Genomic DNA, 13,874 nt, shown 5'->3' on the forward strand with positions numbered 1-13,874 from the left:
GCCTTGATGTTGGTCTGTTGGTTGGTCGGTCCACAAAAAGTTCACCATGCTTTAGCGAGGACAGTTTTCACCCCAGGAGGATGAAATCTGGCATGGAGGTCAAGTATTTGTGTGTGGTGTTCATGCCAATCGGTCAGTGTGGGGGAGGGGGGGGGGTTCACAATGGTGTGGATGACATCACAATGGAGTGTATTACGTCACACTGGCTGACCTCGCATATCTGGTCGCAGCTATTGCAAATTTTCAATTTTTCTTGTTATGTGTCCGAACCATTATAACTTTTGCCGTCTAGCAGTTTCCAGCATCAGCGGCTCGAGCCCCTGTCAGCTGTTTGTCCTGCTTCACAGTCATTTGTGAGGTGCATTTTCCATGTAGAAACTAGCTACTCACTGCACAAACGACTCTGTGAAACAGTACTGGCAGGGGGGCTCATGAACCGCTGTCCGCTGATGATGGAAACTGCTAGACAATGAAACTTACAATGGTTCGGACACATGAGAACAAATTGGTCCCTAGCAAATACCATCATCACTGATGACATCATCACGGATGACATCACAATGATAGTGACATCACATTATAAGATTAATATAAGAATATAAGATAGTGACAATATAAGATTGTTAGCAGGATCTACTCTAGAGCATAGATAAGCTGTGTTTATTGGCTTATATGAAATGCTTGCCACAATGAAATGATATGGTATTGAGTAGTATACGTATACTATACTGTAGTATAGTATAGTATAGTATAGTATAGTATGGTATAGTATAGTATAGTATAGTATATCGTATACTGTATTTATGCATAAATACTGCATAACATATACTATATATGTCACAGGCCAGTTTTTAAATGCTTTGTCCCTGTAAATTAACTTTAAAGGTCCCAATTCGTGCAGCTGTAACCTCTTAAAAACGTGTGTCTCTGGTCCATAAAACATGATTCTGGATTAATCTGTCGAAAATATAGCAAACCCATTTGTTGTGACGGAGTTCTCACTCCCTCTTCTGGTTGCTTCCCAAGAACGGCTTGTTTCTATAATATATTCAGAACTAACAGTTCCCATTGGCCGCTGAGGGAGAGCCCGCCCCAGGCTCCCAGCGGCCAATCAGATTAGCGTCTGTGGACCAGCACGCTAGGTTGCGAGTTATCGTTAACTAAACGGTACTACGCTAAAGAGGACATCTCAAAATGCCTACACTTACCGAATGCACCTCTGCAGTTGCTGGATCACGTACAGTTGGCGTCGCTCCAGCTAGAAGTGTTAATTTTGTGGCTATAGACTAAATGGTGCAGGTAGCTTGTGTGAGAGAGACCCGCGCATTATGCAGGAGGAAGCTAGTGACGTCCCGATTCCCCCAGATTCCCCTCTGGGCAAACGAAGCGTTTGGGGGTGTGGCTTGGAGGAGACTGCAGAGGGACGCTGGATAGGGACAAATCCAACTGTGGCAGTTCTGAGCGTGTGACCACTCATTACAGGGAGGGCTGACAGCAGTATATATGCATTTACAAGTAAAAACAGCTTTTGCACGGAATGGGACCTTTAAGGGTTGAGACGAATGAGTGAGTGAATGGTTGAATGGTGTGGGAAAATCCTAATTGAACACAGCTGCGGCTGATTAGGAGACTGGGGTTTTTGCAGTGGGCTGGCGTTCTTCTCCCTCTTTTAAAAGACAGCCGTGGAGGTGAGAGGGGGCGAAGCAGACCTGGGTGAAGCAGACCTGGGTGGGAAGCAGACGTGACAGGAAGCAGACCTGACGGTGAAGGAAACCTGACGCAGGAGCAAACGCAGTCCCGGGCAAGAGCAGCCAAACCAGAAGGTTGACGGGACGTTTGGAAGAGGGCAGAGCTACGAACACGAGTAGTGAAACTCCCGATGGCGCATGGTATCCAGACCCACACCATTGACAGCAGTCTGACGGCCAGAGGGACTGCACCACACAGCTTTTTCGGAGGGGAAGCATCGTTGGAATGTAGAGGGGTGTAGTCACGACGCACCCCTCTTACAGCTAAGTACCCCTCTTATGTCTCCTGCAAATTGTCATCCTTCCTGTTGTCCTCCTGCCTTTCCTACCCCTTTTTACTGATGTACCCGGCCTGACCAGATGAACATTGTTTTTAGATTTGTACTTTGACACTGTAGCCTACTTTGAGCGCCATTTTATTGTACCTCGCCCCATCCAAACAAAGCCCACATACCACTTAGCCACTTGAACGGCCTGCTATGTCAGCTATAGCTGTCCCTTTTTGACATGCGGTGTAAAGCGTGCTTTTGATGAGTGAAGAAGTTATAATCACGTGTGCAATTACCGTGGAGCGCGGAGCATTGCCCCCCTTCAACTTTCCATAGCATAAAGCTAAATACCCAAGAGGTTCTTAAATCACGTGTGAATTTGCAGTGATATTTTGCAGTGCTGTTTCCTTCCTTTTTTTTGGCCATTGTTCTGGACAAACTCTGACCACTAGCTGGTTTTGCCATCTCCCTCGGGAGCCTGGGCCTCTGCCCAGTCAAGTGACTTGTCTCATTATTCCCCCGTAGCTTCCTTGGAGGTGTTCGGAACACGAACGGAGCGGACAGAGGACACTGTGGGACCTACTACACCTGGACTGTGGGCTGGGGTTTCTAATATTTTCCTACTTTGTAATAAAGATTATTGTGTATCCAGCTCCTGGTGTCCTGTCTGATGGTTCTGGTTGGCTCCCCACCTGTATACATATAGTTCGTGGTTGTAACATCTGTTGGCCACTGGTCACATTTGGCGTTTGTCGGCAGGATTTTGTATACGTGGGTTGAGCCTCCTTAGCCATCGGACATGCCAGGAGAAAGATCACAGGGTCCAGGCCAGGCAGAAATGATGATGCCATTTATCATGGGGGCCCCTTGGCTCCCAAAAGTTAGTGGTGAGCAGTCCAGTATTGAATTGGGAGAGTGGAAATCTCAGGGTATGCCCATGCATATTGCTTAGAGACCAGTTATCAGGGACTTTATTGTTTGTCATATTTGTTCCCTGCATAACAAGGTACAGGGATGTGAACTTTTGTTTGTCATGTTTGTGGCCCTGCATAACAAGGTACAGGGATGTGAACTTTTGTTTGTCATGTTTGTGGCCCTGCATAACAAGGTACAGGGATGTGAACTTTTGTTTGTCATGTTTGTGGCCCTGCATAACAAGGTACAGGGATGTGGACTTTTGTTTGTCATGTTTTGGGCCCTGCATAACAAGGTACAGGGATGTGGACTTTTGTTTGTCGTGTTTTGGGCCCTGCATAACAAGGCACAGGGATGCAAAATCAGGAGCGTGCACCCCAACCACGCCGATCCCAGCGGCCGAACCAGGGGAACCCTCCTGCTAGATACAGAGTGTGAGTAGTGTCTGCCTGTGTGTGTTGAGCGACTGGTGGACAGGGTTCTAAGGGACTAGAACCATTAAGTGTGGGGGGGTGTCACAGGCCAGTTTTTAAATGCTTTGTCCCTGTAAATTAACTTTAAGGGTTGAGACGAATGAGTGAGTGAATGGTTGAATGGTGTGGGAAAATCCTAATTGAACACAGCTGCGGCTGATTAGGAGACTGGGGTTTTTGCAGTGGGCTGGCGTTCTTCTCCCTCTTTTAAAAGACAGCCGTGGAGGTGAGAGGGGGCGAAGCAGACCTGGGTGAAGCAGACCTGGGTGGGAAGCAGACGTGACAGGAAGCAGACCTGACGGTGAAGGAAACCTGACGCAGGAGCAAACGCAGTCCCGGGCAAGAGCAGCCAAACCAGAAGGTTGACGGGACGTTTGGAAGAGGGCAGAGCTACGAACACGAGTAGTGAAACTCCCGATGGCGCATGGTATCCAGACCCACACCATTGACAGCAGTCTGACGGCCAGAGGGACTGCACCACACAGCTTTTTCGGAGGGGAAGCATCGTTGGAATGTAGAGGGGTGTAGTCACGACGCACCCCTCTTACAGCTAAGTACCCCTCTTATGTCTCCTGCAAATTGTCATCCTTCCTGTTGTCCTCCTGCCTTTCCTACCCCTTTTTACTGATGTACCCGGCCTGACCAGATGAACATTGTTTTTAGATTTGTACTTTGACACTGTAGCCTACTTTGAGCGCCATTTTATTGTACCTCGCCCCATCCAAACAAAGCCCACATACCACTTAGCCACTTGAACGGCCTGCTATGTCAGCTATAGCTGTCCCTTTTTGACGTGCGGTGTAAAGCGTGCTTTTGATGAGTGAAGAAGTTATAATCACGTGTGCAATTACCGTGGAGCGCGGAGCATTGCCCCCCTTCAACTTTCCATAGCATAAAGCTAAATACCCAAGAGGTTCTTAAATCACGTGTGAATTTGCAGTGATATTTTGCAGTGCTGTTTCCTTCCTTTTTTTTGGCCATTGTTCTGGACAAACTCTGACCACTAGCTGGTTTTGCCATCTCCCTCGGGAGCCTGGGCCTCTGCCCAGTCAAGTGACTTGTCTCATTATTCCCCCGTAGCTTCCTTGGAGGTGTTCGGAACACGAACGGAGCGGACAGAGGACACTGTGGGACCTACTACACCTGGACTGTGGGCTGGGGTTTCTAATATTTTCCTACTTTGTAATAAAGATTATTGTGTATCCAGCTCCTGGTGTCCTGTCTGATGGTTCTGGTTGGCTCCCCACCTGTATACATATAGTTCGTGGTTGTAACATCTGTTGGCCACTGGTCACATTTGGCGTTTGTCGGCAGGATTTTGTATACGTGGGTTGAGCCTCCTTAGCCATCGGACATGCCAGGAGAAAGATCACAGGGTCCAGGCCAGGCAGAAATGATGATGCCATTTATCATGGGGGCCCCTTGGCTCCCAAAAGTTAGTGGTGAGCAGTCCAGTATTGAATTGGGAGAGTGGAAATCTCAGGGTATGCCCATGCATATTGCTTAGAGACCAGTTATCAGGGACTTTATTGTTTGTCATATTTGTTCCCTGCATAACAAGGTACAGGGATGTGAACTTTTGTTTGTCATGTTTGTGGCCCTGCATAACAAGGTACAGGGATGTGGACTTTTGTTTGTCATGTTTGTGGCCCTGCATAACAAGGTACAGGGATGTGAACTTTTGTTTGTCATGTTTGTGGCCCTGCATAACAAGGTACAGGGATGTGGACTTTTGTTTGTCATGTTTTGGGCCCTGCATAACAAGGTACAGGGATGTGGACTTTTGGTTGTCGTGTTTTGGGCCCTGCATAACAAGGCACAGGGATGTGGACTTTTGTTTGTCATGTTTGTGGCCCTGCATAACAAGGTACAGGGATGTGGACTTTTGTTTGTCATGTTTGTGGCCCTGCATAACAAGGTACAGGGATGTGGACTTTTGTTTGTCATGTTTTGGGCCCTGCATAACAAGGTACAGGGATGTGGACTTTTGTTTGTCGTGTTTTGGGCCCTGCATAACAAGGCACAGGGATGCAAAATCAGGAGCGTGCACCCCAACCACGCCGATCCCAGCGGCCGAACCAGGGGAACCCTCCTGCTAGATACAGAGTGTGAGTAGTGTCTGCCTGTGTGTGTTGAGCGACTGGTGGACAGGGTTCTAAGGGACTAGAACCATTAAGTGTGGGGGGGTGTCACAGGCCAGTTTTTAAATGCTTTGTCCCTGTAAATTAACTTTAAGGGTTGAGACGAATGAGTGAGTGAATGGTTGAATGGTGTGGGAAAATCCTAATTGAACACAGCTGCGGCTGATTAGGAGACTGGGGTTTTTGTAGTGGGCTGGCGTTCTTCTCCCTCTTTTAAAAGACAGCCGTGGAGGTGAGAGGGGGCGAAGCAGACCTGGGTGAAGCAGACCTGGGTGGGAAGCAGACGTGACAGGAAGCAGACCTGACGGTGAAGGAAACCTGACGCAGGAGCAAACGCAGTCCCGGGCAAGAGCAGCCAAACCAGAAGGTTGACGGGACGTTTGGAAGAGGGCAGAGCTACGAACACGAGTAGTGAAACTCCCGATGGCGCATGGTATCCAGACCCACACCATTGACAGCAGTCTGACGGCCAGAGGGACTGCACCACACAGCTTTTTCGGAGGGGAAGCATCGTTGGAATGTAGAGGGGTGTAGTCACGACGCACCCCTCTTACAGCTAAGTACCCCTCTTATGTCTCCTGCAAATTGTCATCCTTCCTGTTGTCCTCCTGCCTTTCCTACCCCTTTTTACTGATGTACCCGGCCTGACCAGATGAACATTGTTTTTAGATTTGTACTTTGACACTGTAGCCTACTTTGAGCGCCATTTTATTGTACCTCGCCCCATCCAAACAAAGCCCACATACCACTTAGCCACTTGAACGGCCTGCTATGTCAGCTATAGCTGTCCCTTTTTGACGTGCGGTGTAAAGCGTGCTTTTGATGAGTGAAGAAGTTATAATCACGTGTGCAATTACCGTGGAGCGCGGAGCATTGCCCCCCTTCAACTTTCCATAGCATAAAGCTAAATACCCAAGAGGTTCTTAAATCACGTGTGAACGTGCCATTGTTCTGGACAAACTCTGACCACTAGCTGGTTTTGCCATCTCCCTCGGGAGCCTGGGCCTCTGCCCAGTCAAGTGACTTGTCTCATTATTCCCCCGTAGCTTCCTTGGAGGTGTTCGGAACACGAACGGAGCGGACAGAGGACACTGTGGGACCTACTACACCTGGACTGTGGGCTGGGGTTTCTAATATTTTCCTACTTTGTAATAAAGATTATTGTGTATCCAGCTCCTGGTGTCCTGTCTGATGGTTCTGGTTGGCTCCCCACCTGTATACATATAGTTCGTGGTTGTAACATCTGTTGGCCACTGGTCACATATACATTCGTGATCTCGCAAATCCAGCTGCCTCGCAAGGTAAGAAGGTTACATTGCCTTGAAGTCTTGGCTGTAAATTGTAAATTGATTTTTTTTAAATAAAACAGGTTGATGCGAGAGTCAGAGAGATGCAGTTTGATGTTAACTGAGGAGTATCTTGTGCCTCACTTTATGAAGTGAGGCACAAGAGGTATAATGGACATTTCTACTCAACCAGCATGCAGCAGCTATCCAGAACAGCAAACACAGAGAACCTTGTATCAATACTCAGCCACACTAACTTGGCCCAGAGAGGAGCTGAGAAGGAATAGCCTACACACCTTACTGTGTTGGTGCTTACGGTGCATAGTGCTTATGAATTAGCATACAGTATTCACTGCTTGCAGGTAATGATATTTACATACTGCCCAAGTTAATAGGATCATCCCTGACCCTTGCTGTATACATGAGCTGTAGTGCAGGACAGTTGGTGGTAACCATGGGAAAAGTCACAACATGTTGACGTACAGTTATGTAACATGCCCTGCCAGAACAAAAGCCTTCTCACAAGGTAGCAATGATTCCGTGAGGGGACGTTGCATCCCACGTATCTTGACTAGGGGTGGGACAAAATATCGATACTCACAGTATCGCGATATTTCCACTTGCGATACGTTATCGATACACTGGACCCAAGTATCGATATGTTTATTTAAAAAAACATATATATATATATATATATATATTTTTAATAAACAGGCTAAAATATTATGCTGTGTGTGGTAGGTGAAACATAGTTTCAAGTTGACGTTTATTTATGTTTGTAGTTGAAACAAAAACATAAATACTGTAGGCTACATGAATGGAAATGTTTGATCATTAATATCTACTTTTAGAAATTATATAGGTAGGTAGGTTATATAGGTTTTCTTGTTTTAATAATAATAATAAAAAGACTTAATGTGTAACTTTTCCTCAGTGGTATCGAAAATGGTATGAGTGAGTGAGTGAACTCTGAGAGAGTTCATGTCAATTCTGCTAATAAATACATAATACCTGCTTCTTGCCTTTTAGGGGTATTTTTTTCTCTTCATTTACACAGATATCGTGATGTATCGTAGGTAAAATTTCTTCCAATATATCGATTATCGCAGAATCGCTGTATCGTGATAATATCGTTATCGAGGGCCAAGTATCGTGACCATATCGTATCGTGAGTTACTCCACGATTCCCACCCCTAATCTTGACCTTGCAGCTGGCTGCTACATACATGTTACTGATGGTATAATGCACACTTTATGAACATTCATCATACAATTTGGTTAGGCTACGGCGTTTTTAAGGCCATAAAAAGTGACTAAGGATTTAAAATAATAAAATGAGCTATCAGGACAAACTGTTGTTAACCCCGCTGCAGACAGTGTGAATGGGACCCATGAAGGACTAGAAGGCAAGAGTAATTTGAGAGTCAGCGTGACATACATAAACGTTGGCCCAGTAAACAGTTCTGGTTCACCAGCATTGTGTTATTTGTCTACCAGTAAGGAATAATCCGTCTGCTCACATCCCAGTTGTAGTCCCGGGATAAACAGAGTCGGCGTCAAGGTAAGTTGTGGTCAACAAGATGACGTCACTACAGAATTACGCCCGTTTGAAAATGTTTACAACAAATTTCAATGGACATTTACTCGTGCATTCCTTTATAACTGGGGACTGGTAATCTTACGACTTCAAAGGTCATGAGCTGGGCGGTGACGTCATCAGAGCTGGTATTTCCCATTCCAAACTCGTAGGAGCCTCAGCAGCCCCAACCTCAAAAATCCAAGATGGCTGCGCCGCGCAATAACAGTAGTAGTAATCGTAGTAATATTGTTTAGCACTTCTGTTTTGTTTGTGTCTCGTTAAATCAGCTGTACACACAGCACTGCCTAACTTCTATCTGTGTGGACATGAGGCTGCAGTGTTTGTATGCGCAAAATGCCGCGAAATGCCATGTTGTCAATTGTTATTGATAACAATGGCTAGCCTGGCTAGCGACTGGATCTGACCAATGAACAGTGAACTTCCCAGCTCAAGTTTTCTGCAAATGGAACGCTAACAAAACGGATGTGATGTCATTTAGCCTCCACATCCCAGTTATTTTGCGATAAAGGAACGCACGATAAAACAACAAAATGATGAATGAAAGGGCACTCAGCGCGGTAAGAGGATGCTCTGACTGTGACTTGCCCCACGGGCCCACGGCATGCAGACGAAAGGCCGTGGGCGCCGTGCAGATTGTACCCTTGGTGTGACATGGTTATTACAAAATGGACAGTTTATATACCGGCTTTTAAAAGCTTAGCAGAACGCAGGCTCAAAAGGGGATTATCCAGCAGCTGCTGGAGGCCACAGAGGAAGGCAGAAATTAACCTCTGCATGTGAGAGAACTCTAAACACTCAGCTGCACGACAACCTCGCAATTACCTCAACACACACACACGCACGCACGCACGCACGCACGCGCACACACACACACACACACACACACACACACAGCAACACGTATAGTACATTCATTGTCACCTTGCCTGCTCTAACTCAGTGGTGGGTTCCCAAAGTGGGGGTCGGACCCCCAGGGTCTGATTTCCAGAATGTGTGAAATTGGCCTAAAGAATGTGTAAACTACAAAATGTGTGAAATACAATTGAAAAACTATTAAAAGAGCACATTTTAGACATAATTGTTTGTTTTGTTTGCGAAATGCACACTAACGTTAGTATGCTTCAACCACTATTGTTGATTATTATTGATTGATTCGCAGTTGAGTAAACAACCTCTCACAGCAATGAGGAGAGTGAAGGGATATGCTGCACTTTCTGCAATGGGAAATTCAGTGTTATTTGGTGAATTATGTTGATAAATAATAATAAACACTTACAACTTAGGTCTCCACAGGCAGACCCATTCCATTCCATGTGTCTACCTGTACATGAATAACGTTCTGAATTTCAGATGCAAATGCAGACCGCATCCATAAAATATATAGGCCTACTGTTTTAACAGTGTCTCTATAAAAAGTGGGCCAGTAGTGGATATTGCAAAATCAAGCTCTTAAAATACCACTACACTAGTCTTCAAAGTGTGATGAACTTCATGGTATGGACCAATCACGTCGATGGTTGTTAGCTACAGGTGATGTCACCAACACCACATCACTGGTCCCAGGACTATTATTATGATGTGCCTATTATGCATTATATCTGGACTTCAGAGCATCCATCAATTTGGACCTCTTCATGGAGGAGGACACGCTTTGGTCCAGTGGTGGATAAAGGAAAAATACTTATTTAAAAGGAAAAGTTCTGCCATATTTAGGGAAATGTTTAGAAGTATTAGCAGTAAATTAAGAGTAAAAATGTACTGAGGTTTCAAAAGAGTGTTAAATTATTGATATAAGAAGTATTTTATTATTGTTGGTGGTCCAGGGGACACAAGGTCTAACTGCTCCATACACTGTTGGATAGTTTAGACTCTAACAACGCAACATATTGTATGAGCTTTTTGGAATGTAAAACCTTATTCTATAAAGTAACTACCGTACTAACCTCAGCCATCAGATAAATAGGCTAAAATAGTGGAGTAAAAAGTAGAGTAAAGTAAATATTTCCCTCTGAAGTGTATGTAGTGTGGTCAAAGTATAAAGTCTCACAAAATGGGAATACTCAAGTAAATGTACTGGTGATGTAGTACTGTAATGGTGTATTTTCCACCTCTGGCTAGGTCAGGACTGCGAGCAAGTGAAAAATTGCCGAAATTACAGCCAAATCAGGCACGTTCTTCCGGCCGTTCTGCTTAACGTTTTACATTTTAACCCATTGATACCTGATGCAGCATTTGCGTGTATAATATCCCTCATTTGTGTGCGTATCCCTTTAAGACCGCGAACCGCGTTAACGCGGTTCGCGGTCTTAAAGGGATACACACACAAATGCTGCATCAGGTATCAATGGGTTAAACGAAACAGAACGTTCTTTGCCTCTGAAATCAATTTGCACTTGTGCTACTGCGACGACGCACGTGTCGTGAACACGCTCTCCTAAGAGAATAGCGCGTTAGAGTTATTGGTGAAAATTGGCAGGGGACTGACATTCACTGTATTGTGCTTGTTTGCACATTAGCAAGTCAAGAGAAGCCGGGACGGGGTGAGAAGTGGCGTTATGGTCAGGTTATGGTAAGCAGTCAGCAGTCACAGACACCTCGAGACCATACATTATACTATATATATAACATTATATATTTATGTATTCATTTTAATATTATAGGGCAGGAAATAGAGGGTGACAGAGAGGGAGTCGGAGAAGCTGAACGCCATTGCGAGTCGACAGTACTTTGCAGAGGAGAGAGCCTACTGTACCTATCGGAGTATTCATATATTTGGCTGGTTGATTTACCATCATAACAATTATGATTATAAATGATAGGCTACATTTATGAAATATAACCCCTTGGGTCTATAAAACCTTTTCAGAAGTAGTTAAACTCAAAATTGCATGGTGGTATGTCTCTGTGAAAATCTGGAATTTTGGAGATACAAGATTTTCACCCGACAACAGCAAATAATACAGGATTCTCCTGGCTGACAAATATGAATATGAAATGTCATTAAGTGTAAGATCATACCGTTAAAGGCCAGAGCTGTTTTCCTACCACAAACCTGTCCCGCATGGAGAGACAGAGAGACACACACACACAACCACCAAATATCAGGTGAGGGGAGGAGGCCATTCTGTGCCTGCTCTCTCTATCTGTATAGTCTGCTGTTCATTAAGCTTTGAAGCTTTCTCATTCCTCAGTTGAGCAGAACACACACACACTTTGAACAAAGCTACACAAGTAGAAGAAGGCAATGGCACTGCTGCTTGGAAATGAATTGTCCTATGTAGCCTACTTTGTGAGTTTCAATCAAATCACACAGACCCAATGCTCTTTCTAGATGACTCACATCACTGGAAGACAATTAACATTTTCATCTACTGTATAATAATCAGCACATCAATCACAGTCTGCAACAGAATAATTGTTCAGGGAAATGCCTGCAAAAATATCTTTCCACAAAGTCAAGACAGAGAAAGAGTCCAACTGTGTTGAAAATAAAGGTGGTTTGCTGATCATTCTGTTAGTCCTAATCCGGGCCCTCTAGTGGGTTGAGTTGGTACTACAGTGCAGTAGGACAGTAGAGGGCAGAGGTTCGAGGCAGGGGCCAGGTAACAGGAACTGTTTCAACTGTACTGTGCATACACAGACAAACGAGGAGCAACACCCAAAAAAATATGATACGCTAGTTGTTAGAAAGGTTCCCTGTCAGGTGCTTATTCGCATTGGGACGGCTGCAAAGGGGCCCAATCCAGGGCCAATCAGGCCGGCCGGTTCGCTGGAGCTACCACGAATAGTGACATCATCAGTGATGTATGACATCACAATGGGGAGCCACAGGCGATTGACATTGACAGCGATGATGACCTCACAATCTGAGTGATGATCACGATGTCACACAGCGACGACATCATCAGCAATGGCACAAAGCTGCGTGACATCATCGATACAATGACCTCATCGGATATGGTGATGTGACATTCTCGGCGGTGACATCATCAGAGCCACGGACACTTTACAATCCCAGTGGTGTCATAATCGCTGATGACATCATGGGTGATGTCATAGATAGATGCTACTATCAAATCCATAAGTAGACGCAGGGGACATGATTGGATTATTCTGTTCGATTCCTATGTCTCCATTACGTATGTTCATCGACACTTCAGCAGACCACTCTTATTACTGGAGCACACGGTCTGTCAGGGTACCAGGACCGGGAAGGGGTTTGGGTCTGGTGGGGCCTCAACATTCACTGCTGTAAAAAGGCAGCTCTGGGTCAACGCATGTTAACATCCACGAGTCAAGCGGTACATCCAACGACCAGTCTCTCTGCTGACCAACATGAAGGAAGCCTCCCAATTTAAGGTTAGGGCTATCAAGTTGGGGTGATAAGCAGCGGGCGGTCAATATGCATTCTATGAGGCGGTCGAAGGAGACCTCTTCCCTACAGTAGTATAAAATAGTAAAAAATAAAACAATAAAAATAAAGAAACGTGGTGTCCAAAATTGTGACTGGTAGTGTAGGTAGGTACTGATGTTCCAAAAACTGGTTGCACAGTGAATATTTCTTAATCCACCCTCCTGTTTCTCTGCTCCTCTCCGCATCTACTGCAAGATCACAGCTCCCCCTCACGGAGCAGTGATGAAACGTAACTCATCAAGCAACTTAAGGAGGATCTAAAGTTTGTTTGAACTCCTAACGACAGACAATCTGTACCATGGAGAGAGGAGCGCTCGTGTGCTCAGCGCTTCCCAATACCTCTGAAGACAGACTGAGTGATGCAACTAGACTGTGAGGTTGCTGTGAGCGAGAAATGATGAGGAAGAAGGGCTTAGGCCATGCTAACTATCATAGGCTCCTAATCTAAGAAGACTTTGTGGGAGAGAAAGTATCAGATGTTTTAGCTTAGCGACGGGATTACAGTATATAAGGCTCTATCTGTGTGGTTCTCTGTCTCGCCCCCCTTCTGTGTCTCCGTTTTGCTCGCTCTGTTTCCGGGTCTCCAAGTGTCGGCCTTTGCGATGTGATTATGGTCTCAGTAAAGCCATCAAAGCCTCCGTGATTTGGTTCGCTGTGAACTGACTCAGAAGGGAATACTAGTTAGATCATTTGCAGACACTAGGATAGCTTATACGCCTATTTCACATGCAGACAAAGCAGCCATTTTGTGTCGAAAATGCAGGAAGTAACACGAGATAAAAAATGTAATCTGCTCTTGATATAAATTGTAGGCGTATACTGTACTTGTGCTTCTTCTTTCCCATAGCCAGAAATTGACGTGTATACTGACTTAGAAAATACAAGATGATTTGGGGCAATCAGGGTTCATTTTTCTTGGTTGTGAACTGATAGCATGCCATTAAATAAGGCTTAGCTAGCTACTTGGAAGTATAGGTTCAGGTGACGCAGTGTTTCAGGGTCTTCTCTATAGGTGCCGTGTGAGTACG

Source organism: Poromitra crassiceps (genome assembly GCF_964638095.1).
Source record: "Poromitra crassiceps genome assembly, chromosome: 8".
Classification (NCBI taxonomy): domain Eukaryota; kingdom Metazoa; phylum Chordata; class Actinopteri; order Beryciformes; family Melamphaidae; genus Poromitra; species Poromitra crassiceps.